At 39.0% G+C, this 17067-nt stretch overlaps 1 protein-coding gene across 2 annotated transcripts in view; it reads left to right on the forward strand.

Annotated features, from left to right (window-relative positions):
* Positions 1 to 17067, forward strand: part of Agbl1 (AGBL carboxypeptidase 1) — a 788584-nt gene that overhangs the window by 496234 nt on the left and 275283 nt on the right. The gene's annotated exons all lie outside the window — the stretch shown is intronic.

A 17067-nucleotide genomic window follows, 5' to 3' on the forward strand; every position in this document is an offset into this window, starting at 1 on the left:
CTATATCTTGACTTCTCTCTCCTTTTTTTCCCTTCCCATCTTCCACTTACCTCATCTCCTCTTCTTTCTCACTCTCATTCTGTCCCTCCTTTATTTTCTGTTGTCATTCATAACACTGAGACATCAATAGCCCAGTTGATTTCTTTATCAGAGGAGTCCTAATCTTTAGTTGTTAAATGTAACCATGCCCTTTCAAGCTGAATTTATCACACATGGCCTAGTCAGAGTAGATGGCATAACAAATTCCTCCCTTACGGGATTCTTCTGAGATTAAACTTGATCACTATGTGGAGAACTCCACACAACTCCTAATGCATTGTGATGCATCAGTACCTGATATATGTGGAGAACTCCACACAACCCCTAGTGCATTGTGATGCATCAGTACCTGATAAGTATGCAATATAAACACTGTCATCTATCTATCATCTATCTATCTATCTATCTATCTATCTATCTATCTATCTATCAAACAATGGCTTCTGTTGTGTCGTTGATTTGCTCAATAAGTAATGATGAGATAAGAACTTTAGTAAGGACAATGGTCTATCCTAATTTCAAAACTAGAATAAACAACTCTGATTTAAGATAAACTTAGATATTCTATTATCAGCTGGTTAGAATGATTTCTGGGCAAGTGCCAGTTGATTATAGTACCTTTCTTTTATAAGAAAATGTTTTCAGTGGGTAGAAAAAAAAAAATCCCTAGCCTAAAAACTCATCCCTAAACAAACCTCTAAGTATGAGTGTACTAGTTGCTTATGTTTGTTGTGGAATTCTGGTTGTTATTTAGTGGAATGGATGGCCTCTGTTTTATCAACATGGTGGGAAGTTATTTTAAAATCAGACTATGAAAGGAGGAATGTCTTGGAGAATTCTGAGCTAACATGCATTTGGAGAAAAAAGAAGTCAGAGCCTGAGGTTAGGGAGCCTTTAGTCATTGCTTTGTCTGTTAAAGTCAACATAAGATGTGTGTGGCTCAGTGGAATTCTATAATCGCTGTTCCTCCAGCAATGGACCAAGAAGGGCTGCTTTCTCAGTAGTGACACATCTTAAATCACTCTCTCACCCTGGCTGCTGACATGCTGTTGGGTGTAGAGCTCTATTGGAGATGAAACTCCACGCCAGTGGTGCGATTGCAGCTTACTTCTAGAGACAACAATAGAGTAAAGGCAGAATAGGTCAGTATCCACTTGGAATATCTGGCTCTTTCTCATATCACTTAAATAGGGGAGATAGTTCCTGCTCATTCTCAGAACTAGAAGATCTCTTACCGCTTATATTACCCTTCCCTTCTAGCCATTTCTCCATTCTTCGTGGCCTTTCTAAACCATTTTCTTCAAATACAGTTTTCCTGCATCTCAGCAGAACCTGTCCTCTGATGAATATTTGAACATCTAATTTCTCTATGTGATATTATAACTTAGAAAATAGCTGGAGACTGACCTGAGGACATGAATATAAAGCCCATTTAGAATCTCTCTTAACATCACTGTTTTGTTCCTGTCTCCAACATCTGGGCCCTTGGCTATGGGTTTGGTATAATACTGCAGTCATGTGTGCTTCCTGCTTCCCTAGCCCCCTGCTTTTTAGTCCATCCACTTCATTTCCAAGGTGGGCAGTCTGCCTAAGAATGGGATAGAGCTGGCACATTACTTAACAGAAAGAGAATCATTTTCAGACAGAAGTGGAAGAGCCCGACCCCTTCCTTCTCTTCCCACTCTGTCCATCTGGAAGAGAAGAGAAACAGAGAAATTTGGAAGTTGCCAAAGTTTAATTACTTCTACTGAAAGTGCCAAAATATGGGAAAGCTTATCCTGCCGTGGAAGGAGCCCAGAGGGCCCTGCGGACATTCTCAGCAGTCTGTTTGCCATTTGTTTTTTGTCTTTCCTTCTTTATCCCCTGAGTAACAAATTTCCACTTTTCCCTTCCAAGAAGAATGAAGACAGATTGTTCTTTGGAGACATCAAAAGGGTCTCTCAGAGGCTGCCACTGGACTCAGAGCTGTTGTGCCACCTAAATTCTTCTGTGTGAAGACACAGAACCATATAACCTGAACCACAGGGCAAGCATTTGCTGGCATGACCAGGCACTCAGGTCAGCCATTAGCACATACAAATCGCATTAAAATTAGCCTATTGGTAACCAATTCATGGCAGGGCACACCACAGCATGTTAAATAGTTTGTGAGTTTCCTTTGTAAGGCAGAGGGGAAGCAAATACTTAAGAATGAATCACAGAAACAAATATAAAAAAATTAATATGAAATTATAGGCAATATCCTCATTAAAGAAGTTGCCAACCAATACTATGCATTTGCTGAGCTACAGATATTTCTGTGGCTTATCAGGTTATTTCTTATGATAATCCCAAGAACAAATGCTAATATTCCCACTTAGTAAATTCAAAGAAAGCTGTATTTTTTTTTTAAATCAAAGTTGTGAGACTTCACTGAAATCAGTCAACCAACAAAGATGAGAACACTTTCCATTCTGTATACCATTTCCTTCACATTCATTTCCCAATCGCACAGTGGCTGAAGCACTTCTGTGGCTCAGCTATATCTTAGTTACCCGCCTCTTCTGTTTACTTCTTGGACATATCTGACATCCGCAACTTCAATGGACGGGAAGGATAATTCACTATTTCAATTGTAAGTTGATCCATAGGTGGTTGAAGTCAACCATTAAAAATTTTTGTATAAATAATTATGAACTAAAATTTTTGCTGTTTTCTAACTTTATCACACTAAGGACTTAGAATGGGCGACATAGAATGATTTTGTTTCAAGAATGAATTGCTTATTTAAGAGTTAAACATTCAAAAAAGAAATAAACTGAAAGTATTTTCAGCTTTTATCATAAACCTCCTTAAGTCATGAAGGAAATTCTTTACATTGAAAGGGGGCAGTATAAGTTTTCTATCTTGTGGCATAGCTCTCTTAAGTCTTCTGTGAAGCCAGCATACATTTCTTTTATTTTTATTTATTTAGTTAGTTTTGTTTCTTATGACTCTTGTTGTATAAATCTTTAAAGTGGCTGAACAATCATCCTGTTACAGAGGAGGCACTAAGTGTAGACTCCTCATTGCAGGCGATTGGGAGATGATAAGGGTAGCTTCTGGATTAGAAACTGATTGGACTTTCTACTTTAAGGTCTCTTTGGCTTTTCTAATCTTTGATTTATAATCCGCATTCTTAACATTCCCTTACAGGTTAGGACATTTATTTTACTAGTTCAATTTCTGCAAAATATAGCAAATGTGTGTGTGTGTGTGTGTGTGTGTGTGTGTGTGTGTGTGTAGATATATGATATACTGGACCAGTATATCATATATGTATATATATAGTTCTGAACCAGGCACAGATGTGTATGTGTGACAGAGGGTGTGTGTGTGTGTAACTATTGTATTTGTATGTTTTGCGGCTGTACAATAATTTGAATCATGAAGAAAAATAAAGGAGAGTATCTTTGTTATAATGCCTTCTTTATTTTCCCTTTCTTCTTTTACTTATTTTTCCCTTTTATCAAAAACAGATTTTTCCCCACATAATATATCCTGACTATGTTTTCCCCTCCCAGTTCCTTCCCACCTCCCTTTTTATCCAGATCTATTCTCTTTCTCTCTCTCATTAGAAACCAAACACGATTCTAAGGGTTAATAATACAATATAATAATGTAAAACAAAAGTTAACACATTGGAGTTGGACAACACGAATAGAAAGAAATGAGTCCAATATGATCAGTGCCTTGCTCAGCAATGATCAGACTCTTCTTTCTACAGCAGACAGGAATAAATGTAAAGACCCATGTACAGACATTATACAGAAAATGCTATGTACCTGGTTGTAGCCACCGGAGGCCACAAGTCAACTGGGTTCACCTGAAAGGGGGCTGGGAATGAAAGGGGCCGGAGGGCGAGAAGAGATGAAGCCAAGACAAAGTTCTCTGATCAAGGCTCAAAGCTTTAATGTTCAGCTCTCAATTTAAAGGGGAAGGCCCAACCCACAACCCCTCCTGGTTTCAGCCAGAGATGGGTGGGATAATCCATAATCTAGGTCAAGGTCAGAGATGTCTCAAGGCAAGCCCAGGAGCAGTTCTGCTTCTGTGTTCTGTGCAGTCAAGGTGGGTAACTCCACCTAGATCCTATCTGTTGTAGTAAACAAGGTCTCTCAGGCCTGCTCAAGGCTGGTGGGGGGAGGGGGGAAGGGCACACCTGGTCTTAAATGAGATGTCTCCATCAAAGCCCTCTCTTCAGCACTCAATGGATCCCACTGAAGAGAAGGCTGAAGGAGTATAAGAAGCAGAGGAGATGAGGGGACACCAGGAGAACAAGATCCTCTAGATCAACATGATTAAAGCTCATATGAACTCACAGAGACTAAAGAAACATGCACAGGGATTGCCCAGTTCTGCACCAGGTCCTCTGCTTATACAGGGTGTTTCCTGTTTAATGGTTTTATGAGATCATTGAGTATAAGATAGTGTCTTCTAATTCCTACATCAATCACTCATATCTTAAAACCTATGTTTGATGTCTAAATTACATATTTAGAGGAGTAGCAACAATCCTTAGCACTCCCTCAAAACCACAGAAATGTTGTAAATTTTATCATGAATCTTAACTGCTATCATTCACCTGTACATTAACTCAGGTAAAGCGTTCAGTAAATATAGAGAAATGGCTAAGATTTTGTCTAAATGACCTTGGGCCAGGTGTATGACAAAGTTGCTTATTAATGATCTCATACATCCTGGATACCTGAACACTGTTGAATTACTCACTGTTTAATAGTTATTCTAGGCTGTATATGAAATATATCTAGGCAAGAACCCAAGAGCAAGCCCATAAGCAGTATGTCTACTTCAAACTCCTGCCTAGAGTTTCTGTTCTGGCTTTCCTCTGTGACGGAGTAGAACCTGTAAGATGAATAAACCCTTTCTTCCACAACTTACTTTCGGTTATGGTGTTTATCACAGCAATGGAGAGCAAAGTAAGAGAGGGACTTTATCAATTTGACTAAAAATTCCTAATGACAAATAATGTTGAGCATCCTCTTGCAGGCTTACTTCTATCTCGGCATCTTTTTTGGAAGAGGTTGCTTAAGATCTTTTATATTTTAAAAAACTAGCTTGTTATTGTTGAGTTTCAGAATGTGCTTTACTTTTTGATATCTGATACTTTAAGGGAAATGTTCTTAAGAGAAATAATTATTATGTAAATTTTATGTTTCAGAAACAGAAGTAATAAAACTGAGACAGGTCAGGTATATATTGCCTGAGGCTTACAAAAAGAACTCAATTAAGAACCACCTTTAAAACTAAGTCCTAAAATCTACACCATGTACCTGTGTTTCCAGTAGTGTTTTTAAAATCTAAAACCCATAACAACACAGCAATCACACATTGCATTTTAATGCAATTACTTTAAATAATAATCAGTATTTTCTTGCTAATGTATAGACATAATATTTAGGGTTTAGGGAAGTTTTAGCCCTTTAATTACTGGAGAGAAATACCAGAAATGTCATTTTGGTCCCAAACTGTAGTCATCTCTAACATGTAAAGAAAAAAAATATATATGGTCAGATTCAGGCTGGGACCAGATCCAAACTAGAGTAGAAAGTCTGGTCTTTGTCTATTCCTCCTAATTTACTCCTGTCTTAAAATTTTAAACCATGGAATTAAAGAGCAAAAAAGTTTTGGTTTGACACAACTGTGATATCCAGTTCTTTTGATTTTGCAACTCGTCACTAAGAACTTAAAATGCTTACATCTCTAGAAGTGTAAGAAACTCACACACAGCCAGGCTTCCTTCTGACCCCAGATTAGGTACAAACCACATCAAAACACTTATTTGAACAGAGAGAACCTTCATTAGGGAAGAAAAGTAAAGGTGGTGTCTTTCTGACTCAGGCAGAAAAACAGCAGCAAATGACCTTGAAGGTGTAATTTTTAAGAAGAGAAAAAGGGAGACTGTGTTAGAATGGGCTAGGACAAAGGGGTGTCTTTTGATTGGGCATGTTAATTAGGTGAACCAAAGGGGGCTTTTGATTATTGGCCTTTGGTAGTCAGCCTCAGAAATAAGTCTGGCTTAAGAATGTGTCAAAATATTAGCAGAGACCTTGGTGGCTAGCTTCAGCGACATAACCTATAGTTTACAAGGGAGGAGAGGAAAGGGCAAAGACTGCCAGTGCCATATTTGCCAACCCAGGTACTGCTAGAAGCCTTCTGAGAGTAGAAGAATAAAGTGGGTCTTCAGCTGCCCCACCTGAGGGACCACCATGTGACCCAATGCTGAGCTACAGGATGGTACCTGGTAGGCACTCATATTGGATGATGTTGGTAGTGGAAAGGGTAGTTGCTGTCAACTTCAGTCTGCCATTGAGTTTTAGAATGTGGACCAAGTCAGATTTTACTGTTCAAAGGAATCAGATTTTAATGTGAAAGATCCTCATTTCTAAATGTTGACATTCGATTCATATCTTTAAAGAAACCGAGTATGCTTTGTGAAATCTACCTGTGATGAGATCTGGTTTTCAACAGATGATATTCACTCTATTTGGCTTCCCTTTGCTAACTAACTGTTTCTTTATGAGAAATTGCTCTCTGACAAGCACAAAATGGCCACATAGATGATGATAGAGGAAGCACATTTGTTTTACTTTTATATAATTTTATTTCCAAGGATGTCCAAGCCAACACATTCTGACTGGTTTATGTGAGGATGTAATGCTACCTGTACTTTCTGTATGTTACCTGATTCATCACCAACATTCACATGAAAAGATGAATTCTTTTTCCCAGGTCCATGCCTACTTCTATACTCATCCAACATTGTGTCTCTGTTTACTTTTTAATCCATCAAATATAGTTGGTCTTGTCTTATACAAACCTAGATATGCTGTCTTCAACCAGTCCAAGGTCAACTCATCAGGTCTGTACCTTTAAAGAAAACATACTGTCCTTCTCCCATAAGCTATCAATTTCAATAGCTCCTTAGTTAGGGGTATGAACATATGCCTATCTTCTCTCTCCATGACATACTTTTGTACAATGTATTTTGACAATTGTCCACCCTTGTAGCTCCTCTAAGAACTACTCTTTCCATCCTCATGCACCCACTTCAAGTTTTCCTCCTTCTCTTCTTTTTTTCTGCATCCTTCTTCTTTTCCTCCTCCTACTTCTTCTCTCATTGAGCCAATTTGTGCTGTCAACATATTTTTATGAGTTGTCTTGGTGTACTAAAGCCAAAGCAAGAAACAAAAAGCACAAAACACAACAAACAAACAAACAAACAAACAAACAAAAAGATTCTCCTTCTCCTAGAAGCCATCAAATACCACAGTCCCTCACATAGTGATAGGTGGGATTTTGTGTCTGTCTACCCCTTTAATGGATGCTGTTTTTGTCTGTCTTGAGCTTTAAATGCTACCACAATTCCTATGTATTCATATGTGAAATTGCTCTGTTCTGCCTGCAAAACACTTGTTCCTTACAGTTATTCACCTCTGAAATCTTACAGTCGTATCTTTTCCTCCTTTTCTGAAAGGATTCCTGAGCCGTGGTGGGCGGGGTGTGATTCTGCATGTACCATTTTGAAGTGATACTGCATACTCTCTTATCCTCAGTGTTTTTACCAGTTAAGGGTTTCTGTGTTAATTATTCTCTACTGTAAGAAGAAACTTCTTTGAAGAAGATTCAGAAATGTACTGATCTATCTGTATTGTAATAAGTCATTAGGAGTCATTTTAGTACTATGCCCACTTAGTAGAATGATAGTATTTGAAAGTTTCTTCAAAGTGTTGCCATTTCTTCTTCTCCCCTGCCTTTGTTTGTCCCTGTGTGTGAGTCTCTCTCTCTCTTTCTCCCTCTCTCCCTCTTCCTCTCCCTCCTCTCTCTCTCTCTCTCTCTCTCTCTCTCTCTCTCTCTCTCTCTCTCTCCCTGTGTGTGTGTGTGTGTGTGTGTTTATGCACTGCTAGGGATTGAACCTACAGCCTCTCTCTCCCCCATTCAAGGAAAGTACTCTACCACTGAAATATGTCCTAAGCCTTTGTGTTGTTGTTAATTATTCATTTTGAGATTGTCATGCTAAATTACCTATTCTGGCCTTGAATTCACTCTGTAATCCAGGAACTTGCAATTCTACTCTTTTAGCCTCCCAAGTAATTGGGATCATAGACAAGGGCCAGCTAGTTTTCCAACTTTATAAGGGTTAAACACTGGTGAGACTGATCTTCTAGTCCAGTCATAGATCTGAAGCTATGTCAAAAAGACAGAAATGAAAGGCTATCAGGAGGTTATACTCAATGGATACTACACACCTATATAAAATTTTTTTATGCATTGCAGTGTCATGTACAATGAATAAGCATCAATGGTGAATAAAAATAAAATACAATCACAATAGAGAAGAAACTCAGAATAGAAAATTTAAAAATACAAAATCTGTAGAATATTTCTTGGGTCTGGCCATCTCAAAAGCATTCTTCTGTACAGTGATGTCAGCTTCTTGGGCTCACGAATGCTTCATTACTATACATAGACATCTGCAAGAGGGACTGCAGAAACCTTTAGGGTGAGTATATGAAGCCTTAGAATTTGATTTGTGGTCATAGTAGTTAGTTCCCTATCCATCTAGCTGTGATTTAATTTTCTCCGGTTTGCATAACTTTGAGTCTACTGCTGTTTTAAGGTATTAATGTTCATTTTAAATATTTCTCAAGAGACCACATTCACATATCTTGCATTGTACAGTTATAATTATTCTATTTATTTTACTGCTAGTTATTGTTCTTAATCTTAATGTGCCTAACATGTAAATTAAATTTTATTATGGGTATTTATATATAGGAAAAACAGTATAATGGGCTTGGGGATTTATCCATAATCTCTTATATTGTCTGGGGATTAAGAAGGACATTTAGACTTGTTACTATCTCGATGAACTAAAAAATAATTAATGTGGTATATATTATATTTTCTCTTCAAAATACTCATTCGCATAACACTTTTTTAAATAAAGAAAATCCATTAATTCTAACAAATGTCTCAGCATAGTAAATAGGGATCACAAGGGGAGAATTTTTACCATTGTAGTCATATGAATAACAAATGTTCTCTCAGAATGACACACTAGTTGGGGTGTATAAACAACACTCTGGTAGGAAAATAAAAACAAAAAGGGAACAAGACAAAAAATGTGAAGCAAAATAATATCTCTCAGCAAGGGAGTCAAGTCCATAACAACTTGTTGAGATTTTTATGACTATTTAGTAAATGCCAACAATATGCCTGAGTTTTACAGTTTGTTAGATAAACTCTACACCAGATCTTCAAGTTTTCATTATATATATATTTTCTATTATTATTTTTTTTCTTTGAGACATGAACTCCTCACAAACCCAAGGAAGCCTTGAACTTACAAGAATCTATTTATATGTTTGTATATTTGAAGGCTTGCTCCTTGGAAGTTAGCAAACAATCTAGGTATTGGTCATACAAAAACATAAATCAGTACAGTATCTAACTGGCTTTTGAAGAGTCTTTAATACAGAGTGTATGGAATGTGGTCCTTCAGTATATTTTATCCATCGGGAAGCCAGTCAGTTTTTCTGTGAGGTGGACTCTAAGCCAGAGTGAAAAGGGAGTCACAAATAGATGGATAAAGTACAAAGGACAAAGTGTTAACTTCAAATACTATAGAGGCAGTGCAGTGGAAGCAGGCTGTGGAAATCTTTGCAGGCTTGTTGCAGCCCTTCCTGCCACTGTATTTTATCCATTCCTGATAATCTAATCAGAAAGCCAATTTACTTTCATGTGGGACTTTTATTATCATTCTATTATTTTAAACCTTGATATTCAGTAAGCCTCAGTGGCCAGAGACTTGGTTCTTAGTTTGGAGAGCAAGCCCATCTTAAGATACTGTGAAAACAGTAGCTAAAGGGAAAATTTCAGCGGCAGCTGCCATTTACTGTAAGCTTGAGGTGAGTCAAAAGAAGGGCAAGACTGCCAAGAAAGTTAATTTGATCTTGTGCTGCATGCATAAGCCACTTGTGTTTAAACTGAGGGACAGACTGGGAGAGCTGCACTATACATAGGTCAGGACACACCTGCAGAATTGCCTTGTGGTCTGTGCCCTGTTCTGTAAGCGATTTGAAGAAACAGCTTCCAAGTGTCTAGTCCACCTTAACCTCTACTGTTTGTTGTGTGTAGGTGTGAAGGAAATAGAGGACAGTCAAAATAAACTGGGAATAAATTTCCCATGCTGTTCACTACTTGTTGAAAATTGAGTGACTGAGAGGAAGCCTGAACCCCAGAGAACTGTCTTTGACAGACAGCAGAATGAGTCACTCATAGGTATCTTTGAATATGCAAATACAAGATACTGAAAGATGGGGGGGGGGGGTGCTTCTCCAATCATGCCACTTTGACACAGGGTTATTTTGAACTAAATGTGTTTTAAAAGGCCAACAGATGCAGCAAGGGCAATCTGGCCTTCCCAGTATTCTTTCCAGAAGCAGGAGGTTACATCCATATGGAGATGTCTTTCCTATACCAAAAAGAAAATAGTGTTAGTGTTATCAAGGATAGCAAGCTAAGACTGAGAGGAATCTATATAAGCAGACCTTGTTAGAATAATTCTTTCCTCTCCATCCCCTCCCTATATAGTGTGGTTACTTTTCCACAGTTGCTTTTCTTTGTTCAACCTGATTTTTGAAACATTTAGAGTTTGTTACCATTTTTGGATTTCCTTTCTTAATGAGGGCTCCTGTGTGACATAGAATCTGTATTAAACAAATTTGTGTGCGTTTCTCCTGCTATTTATCTTATGTCAAATGAGTTTGCAGGCACAACCGCAAGACATTAAAATTTGGAGGTAAAAATATATCTCCTCTCTGCCATCTATAGTGAGATCATGAGAGAAGGAGATGAAATACTCTTTGCCTGAACTACTCTCTGTCTCAACATTCTTAACTGGGGGGGGGGGTCTCTCCATCTGGCTTCAAAGCATTTCCTTCCCTCTCTTTCTCTGCTTTACTAGTCTTTACTCCTCTTAGTAATATGTAGCTGCAACATGCCATTTGTTTTCTGACTGTCTGTTCAAGTGGCCAGGGACTTGCCTGCAGCAGTTACTGATGTGTTTACTCCTGTGGTAATATTGGGCATGTCATGTTTTCTCCATATTGGAAAATGACAACAACAAAAAGAATTAAAAGGGGAAATGGGAGAAAACTTTGCTCTTTTTGAAATAGAAGTCTAGAAGTAGGATGGCTGGAGATGGGCAAAGAACACAACGAGCTATGTCTTTGTTCTGTCTGTCTGTCTACCTCTCTCTCTCTCTCTCTCTGGAAAGGAAAGAAGCATTGTGTGCTCTATGTGGGTGGCTCTTATCAAGATGGGTATCAGGGACCAATCTCAATATAAACAGTCACATAAGAGAAGGAGGGGGAGGGAGTCTGTGAGATTCAAAGCCAGTATTGTATCATCATGAATGCTGTAGGATTCCATCAACTTGGAGGTGACTGAAGCTGCATTATTCAAGGCAGGCTGATGTATAGACAGCAAGTTCTGGTGCAAAGAAAAAGGACTTTAATGGGCAGGTGACTCCAAGCCACTTAGATCAATGCTCAGTGTGGGAAGATAGGAACATTAAACACAGGCAGAGAAGGCTGGGTGTTTAGTAATTCAGAGCTGCCATGTATGAAGGAGATTAGATGTACACACTGAGTTTATTAGGGAAGAAACTGAGTAATATACAGCAGTAAACTACCAGGATCCAGTCGTCAGATCAGGAGTGCTTCCTAAGACAACACAGTTATCATGAAGGTGTAGCGTTTTGTTGGAGCCAGTTTCCTAATGAGTGATAGTCTCCTTGTTAGCCTAACACTCAGAGTAGGATCATCAAAATAGCAGCATCTTCCTCACTTGAAAACAGATTAGCCCACCCAAACCTAATGGATTAAAATACATAGCATAAAGTTTTGCAGGTGACTTGTATGCACATTCATAAGTTTGAGAAGCCCTGAGTACAGCACTCTGGGTTCATTATTAAAGAAAACACAGGTAATTAGTAGACAGCTAAATTTCTTTTCATCTACAGGGGGAGAGAGAGAATGCCACTAAATGTTCTGAGTGGAAGAAGGAAAATGCTAGCCCTTTCCGAATGCTTGTTTAATCAAAAACAACTTCAGGCCAGAAGAATATAGAATGCAGAGCTAGTTATCTGATTCCAGGTAGAAGATTCAACCTTAATTAAACATCTGTTGCATTCTTTAAGACACTAGGAATAAAGCAAAGTTGTCATATTCTACCCCTAATGTACAATATCACATTGCTCTTAGAATATGTCTCTGCCATTGCTGGACACACTACCAGTTCTCATTGTCACCCCTGTTCAGCCATAATGCTTTCTTAATCTTTGGTGATACCTACAGTATCCAGAATCATGTTATGTTGTTCTATTTATTCCACCCACAGAACATGAAATCTTTAAACACCAAAATGAAAGTCATTTCTTATTTGACATGTTGAACTTTTACTTCACTAGACTATGTGTTTCCTAATACAAAGAACTTTGTGTAAGGTTTCTGATACACTGCTGATACACAGTAATTAGGGCGGGACACCAACATCTAGTGTTCATTGATTTCTATGGTGTAAATATTTCTTTTGCATTTACTTTCAATCTGTCATTATGATTTCATTGAATGTGGCATTAAACATCAGTGTGCACAGGCTTCTGTGAGTTGATCTGAATGAACTTCATCACATAATAGCTCCTCAGTACCCAGAACAATGCCCAAAACATAGATGTTCAAATTGCATGTGTTTATTCATATAATGATGTCATGTAGTAAAGAAACAGGATTCTCTCAGAATCCTTTCCTAAAACCAAGAGGAAATGTTTGCCTTGTTCACAAACAGCAGAGGGTGTTATACCTTCCAAGGCCCACTGGAGATTATTCTCTGGAGGGGGCAGACCTGCCGAGTATGGAGTCGGCCAGGCGTTAATGGTGATTTCTAGGAAAGATGTGAAGTTGCGTCAGTGAATAAACCAAGGCTGTGAGAGCTTATGCATGGCAATTTGGCTAAAATAATAATGATACCAAGAGGAAGGATTTCTGGAGAGGTTTAGCCTAAGACCAACTTATTTTACATGGCATATTAAATATCACAATGAAGTGAGTGGGGAGCCAATGAACTCTAAAGGAAATGTAAAAGCAAGAATAACATTGCATTCTGGAAGAATCCTTCAGGGAGGAATGTGGAAAATTATTTCTAGTATTGGAAATACAATGGAGGTCCAGGAAAATAAGAACTACAAGAAAGACTGTACTCCAAACATAAGTCTAGGGAAAGATGTGGTAAGTGATTTGATAAGATTTGAACATTAGGGGAGGAGCAACAAGAACACATCAGGAAACAATTTAGGAGGAGATGCAGGTTGTACTTAATTCAATGGGAAGAATGGAAAGAGAGTGAAAGAAAATTACTATTGTATATAGTTGGAGTGAATTTTTGGCTACTTTGGCTTTATCTAAAATTATCTGATATACATTTCACGATGGGATATAAATATAAATGATATAAATTTCACGCTGATGATAAGTCAAACCTGAGGAGGCCACTTGCTGTCCATGTGGAGATGACACAGTTCTGAAGTCAGCGATATTGTAGCAATTGTAGCTAGACCTAAAAAGGTGATGGGGATCTCTGAAGATGGGGATACCTGAAGATGGGGATACCTGAAGAAATGGAATTGGTGTTAAGATGTTGAATGACATATAAGGAAAAAAAATGTCTGGGCTTAGGACTGTGTAATTCTAGCTACTCAGCAGGCAGAGGTAGGACACAAGATCACAAGTTCAAAGCCTGCTTAGGAACTTTAGTGAAACCCTGTCTCAAGAACAAAGCTGAGAACATACACGCTATGCACTCACAGATAAGTGGATATTAGCCCCCAAATTTTGAATACCCAAGATTCAATTCACAGACCATATGAAGCCAAGGAAGACCAAAGTGTAGATGCTTCAATACTTCTTAAAAGGGGGAACAAAATACTCACAGGAGGAAATATGGAGACAAAGTGTGGAGCAGAGACTGAAGGAAAAGCCATCCAGAGACTGCCGAACCTGGGGATGAATCCCATACACAGTTACCAAACCCAGAAGCTATTCTGGAAGCTGGAACGTGTTTGCTGACAGGAGCCTGATATGGCTGTCTCCTAAGAGGCTCGGCCAGAGCCTCACAAATACAGAGGCAGATGCTCACAGCCAACCATTGGACTGAGTGCAGGGTCCCTGATGGAAGAATTGGAGAAGGGACTGAAGGAGCTGAGGTGGTTTGCAGCCCCATGGGGGTAGCAACACTGTCAACCAGCCAGACCCCCTTGGAGCTCCTGGGGACTGGACCACCAACCAAAGAGTATACATGGAGGGACCCATGGCTCTGGCCGCATATGTGGCAGAGGATGGCCTTGTTAGTAGGAGGAGTGGCCCTTGGACCTGAGACAGGAGTGGGTGGGTGGGTGGGGGCGCATTTTTACAGAGGCGGGGGAGGGGGGATTAGATAGGGTGTTTACGAAGGGGAGACTTGGCAAGGGGAAAACATTTGAAATGTAAATAAAAAAATACCCAATTAAAAAATAGGAAAGAAAAACAATTTACTTTGACACAATCAGGAAACAAAAAGAGAAGGAAGCTGAGTGCTGGGAATATATATATATATATATATATATATATATATATATATATATATATATCACAATAGTAGAGTACTTGCCTAGTCGTCAAATTAAGATACTGAGATAAAACTCTGATTTTGAGTGGCCAAAGCAAAGGAAAGAATATATTTACTTCTCAACAACACAGAAAATTGTTCTAGAAAGGAGTGGCTACTCAGAAACAAAGATGTGTGCAATGTGCAAAGTCAATAAAGATGAAATCTGGGAGGCTTCCATATGAAGAGGGACTAAACAAAAGATGCAGAGGCATCACCATGAAGGAAACAAAAATGTTCTTGGAGTACTGAGGGTGGAAATGGACAAGGGAAGGTTCACAGTGGTGGAGGTCAGAAAAGTAAGCTGATTGCAGAATCAATGATCTCAGTAAAGCAAAACAAAGTTAGGATGCTGGTATTTCTTGGAACAGTGACCACAGTGAGGTAGTTTATGTGAAGTTTGGTAATGTACACATTTCAGAGATGTGAGTGAGAAAGGAAATGAGAAAGAAGTTGAATACTAAAAAAATGAATGTTATAAAAATTTCTGACCAGAGCAAGGAGAGATGGCTCAGTGGATAAGGGGACCTGTTGCTTTTGCAGAGGACCTGGGTTCAGTTCCTATATTGTGGCTCACAAATATCCACAATCCCAGATCCAAGGATCCAACAGTCATGAACATATGTAAAACATCCATCCACTACCACTACTACTAGTAATACTAGTACTACTACTAGTGAAACTACCACTACTACTAGTAATACTAGTACTACTACTAGTGAAACTACCACTACTACTAGTAATACTAGTACTACTACTAGTGAAACTACCACTACTACTAGTAATACTAGTACTACTACTAGTGAAACTACCACTACTACTAGCAGTAGTAGTTTTTTAAAATTTAAATTTATCAGATTTGTTATTTATTTTGCATCCCTCTCAGTGTCATACTGCTGATCAACCCCTCCCACAATCCTTCCCCTTATACCCCCATCTCCTCTGAACAGAGGAGGGCCCTAGATATCCTGTCACCTTGGCACACCAACTCTCTGTGAGACTAGGCACATCCTCTCCCACTGACAGCCGGAAATGGAAGCCCAGCTAGAACATATCCCACAGACAGGCAACAGCGTTTGGGATAGCCCTCACTCTAGTTGGTTTGGACCCACATGAAGCCCAAGCTGTACATCTGCTATACATGCACAGGAAGACCTAAGCCTGTGTATGTTCTTTGGTTTATGGTTCAGTCTCTGAGAGCCCCAAGGGTCCAGGTTAGTTGATTCTGATCATCTTCCTGTGGAGTTCCTCTCCCTTTAGGGGCCAGAATCCTTACTCCTATTCTTCCATAAGAGTCCCCATGCTCTATCTACTCTTTGACTGTGGGTGTCTGTATTTGTCTGAGTCACCTGCTGGGTGGAGCCTCTCAGAGAGCAGCCATGCTAGAGAAATAGTGGCTCACAAACATCCGCAACCCAAGTCCAAGGATCCAATAGGCATGCACATATGCAAAATATTTATACACCCAAAATACTACTACTACTTCTAAATATTTCTTAAATTAAAATGCCCAAGTATTGAACAGACACAAACTAGATAGCTTTGCTTTGCTTTAAGTAGCAGTGGGTCCTGGAAAAACATTGTACTGAGGCTACCGAGTATCAATTCATTTAGTGTTTCTCCAAAATCGAAGATTTGTATTTCTGTCAATTTTAGTTCCTAATGCCAAATACTCAGTTGATTAAACTTATTCTTTGCTCACAGATTTGTCTCCCTTTAGATAATGATACTGTTCCTCTCTACCCCTCAATGGCTTAGTTTTTTCAAATTATGCTTCAGCTAAAATATTCAGCTCTGAGATTAAAAGAAACACTTGCTATTTCCCTCCTTCCTCTTCTGCTGTGAGCTTGCTTGCAGGAAAGGGCTTGTGTTGTTACACTTGCCATGAGTGAACAGTAGAAGCCCCTCGCCACAATATGGGGTCTCTCTCCTTTAATCTTTACTCTGCTGAGATAGAAGACTCTCTCAGTATCCCTGGCCTTGGTAAAGTAGGCGTGTTCACACCTAACCTTTGATCTATGATTTCTAATTGTGTTCTATAAATATGGTGTGCTGCTTTCACACACTTTATTGACCTTTTGATGGGAACTTGGGCTCATGTCATTGGCCAGAATTGATGTTTCCTGCAGTCTGACAGCTGTGTGGATCTCAAAGGCAATTGTCAACAATACTATTCACCTGACCTTTCAGCACTCCTGTTTTCCTTTGCCTTCAAAACTAGACACACAAGGTTTAAAAAAAAAAAGCCCATACTTGCACTGATTGTAGGAGACATGATACTTCTCA

This window comes from Arvicanthis niloticus, chromosome 1 (genome assembly GCF_011762505.2).
Source record: "Arvicanthis niloticus isolate mArvNil1 chromosome 1, mArvNil1.pat.X, whole genome shotgun sequence".
Lineage (NCBI taxonomy): Eukaryota > Metazoa > Chordata > Mammalia > Rodentia > Muridae > Arvicanthis > Arvicanthis niloticus.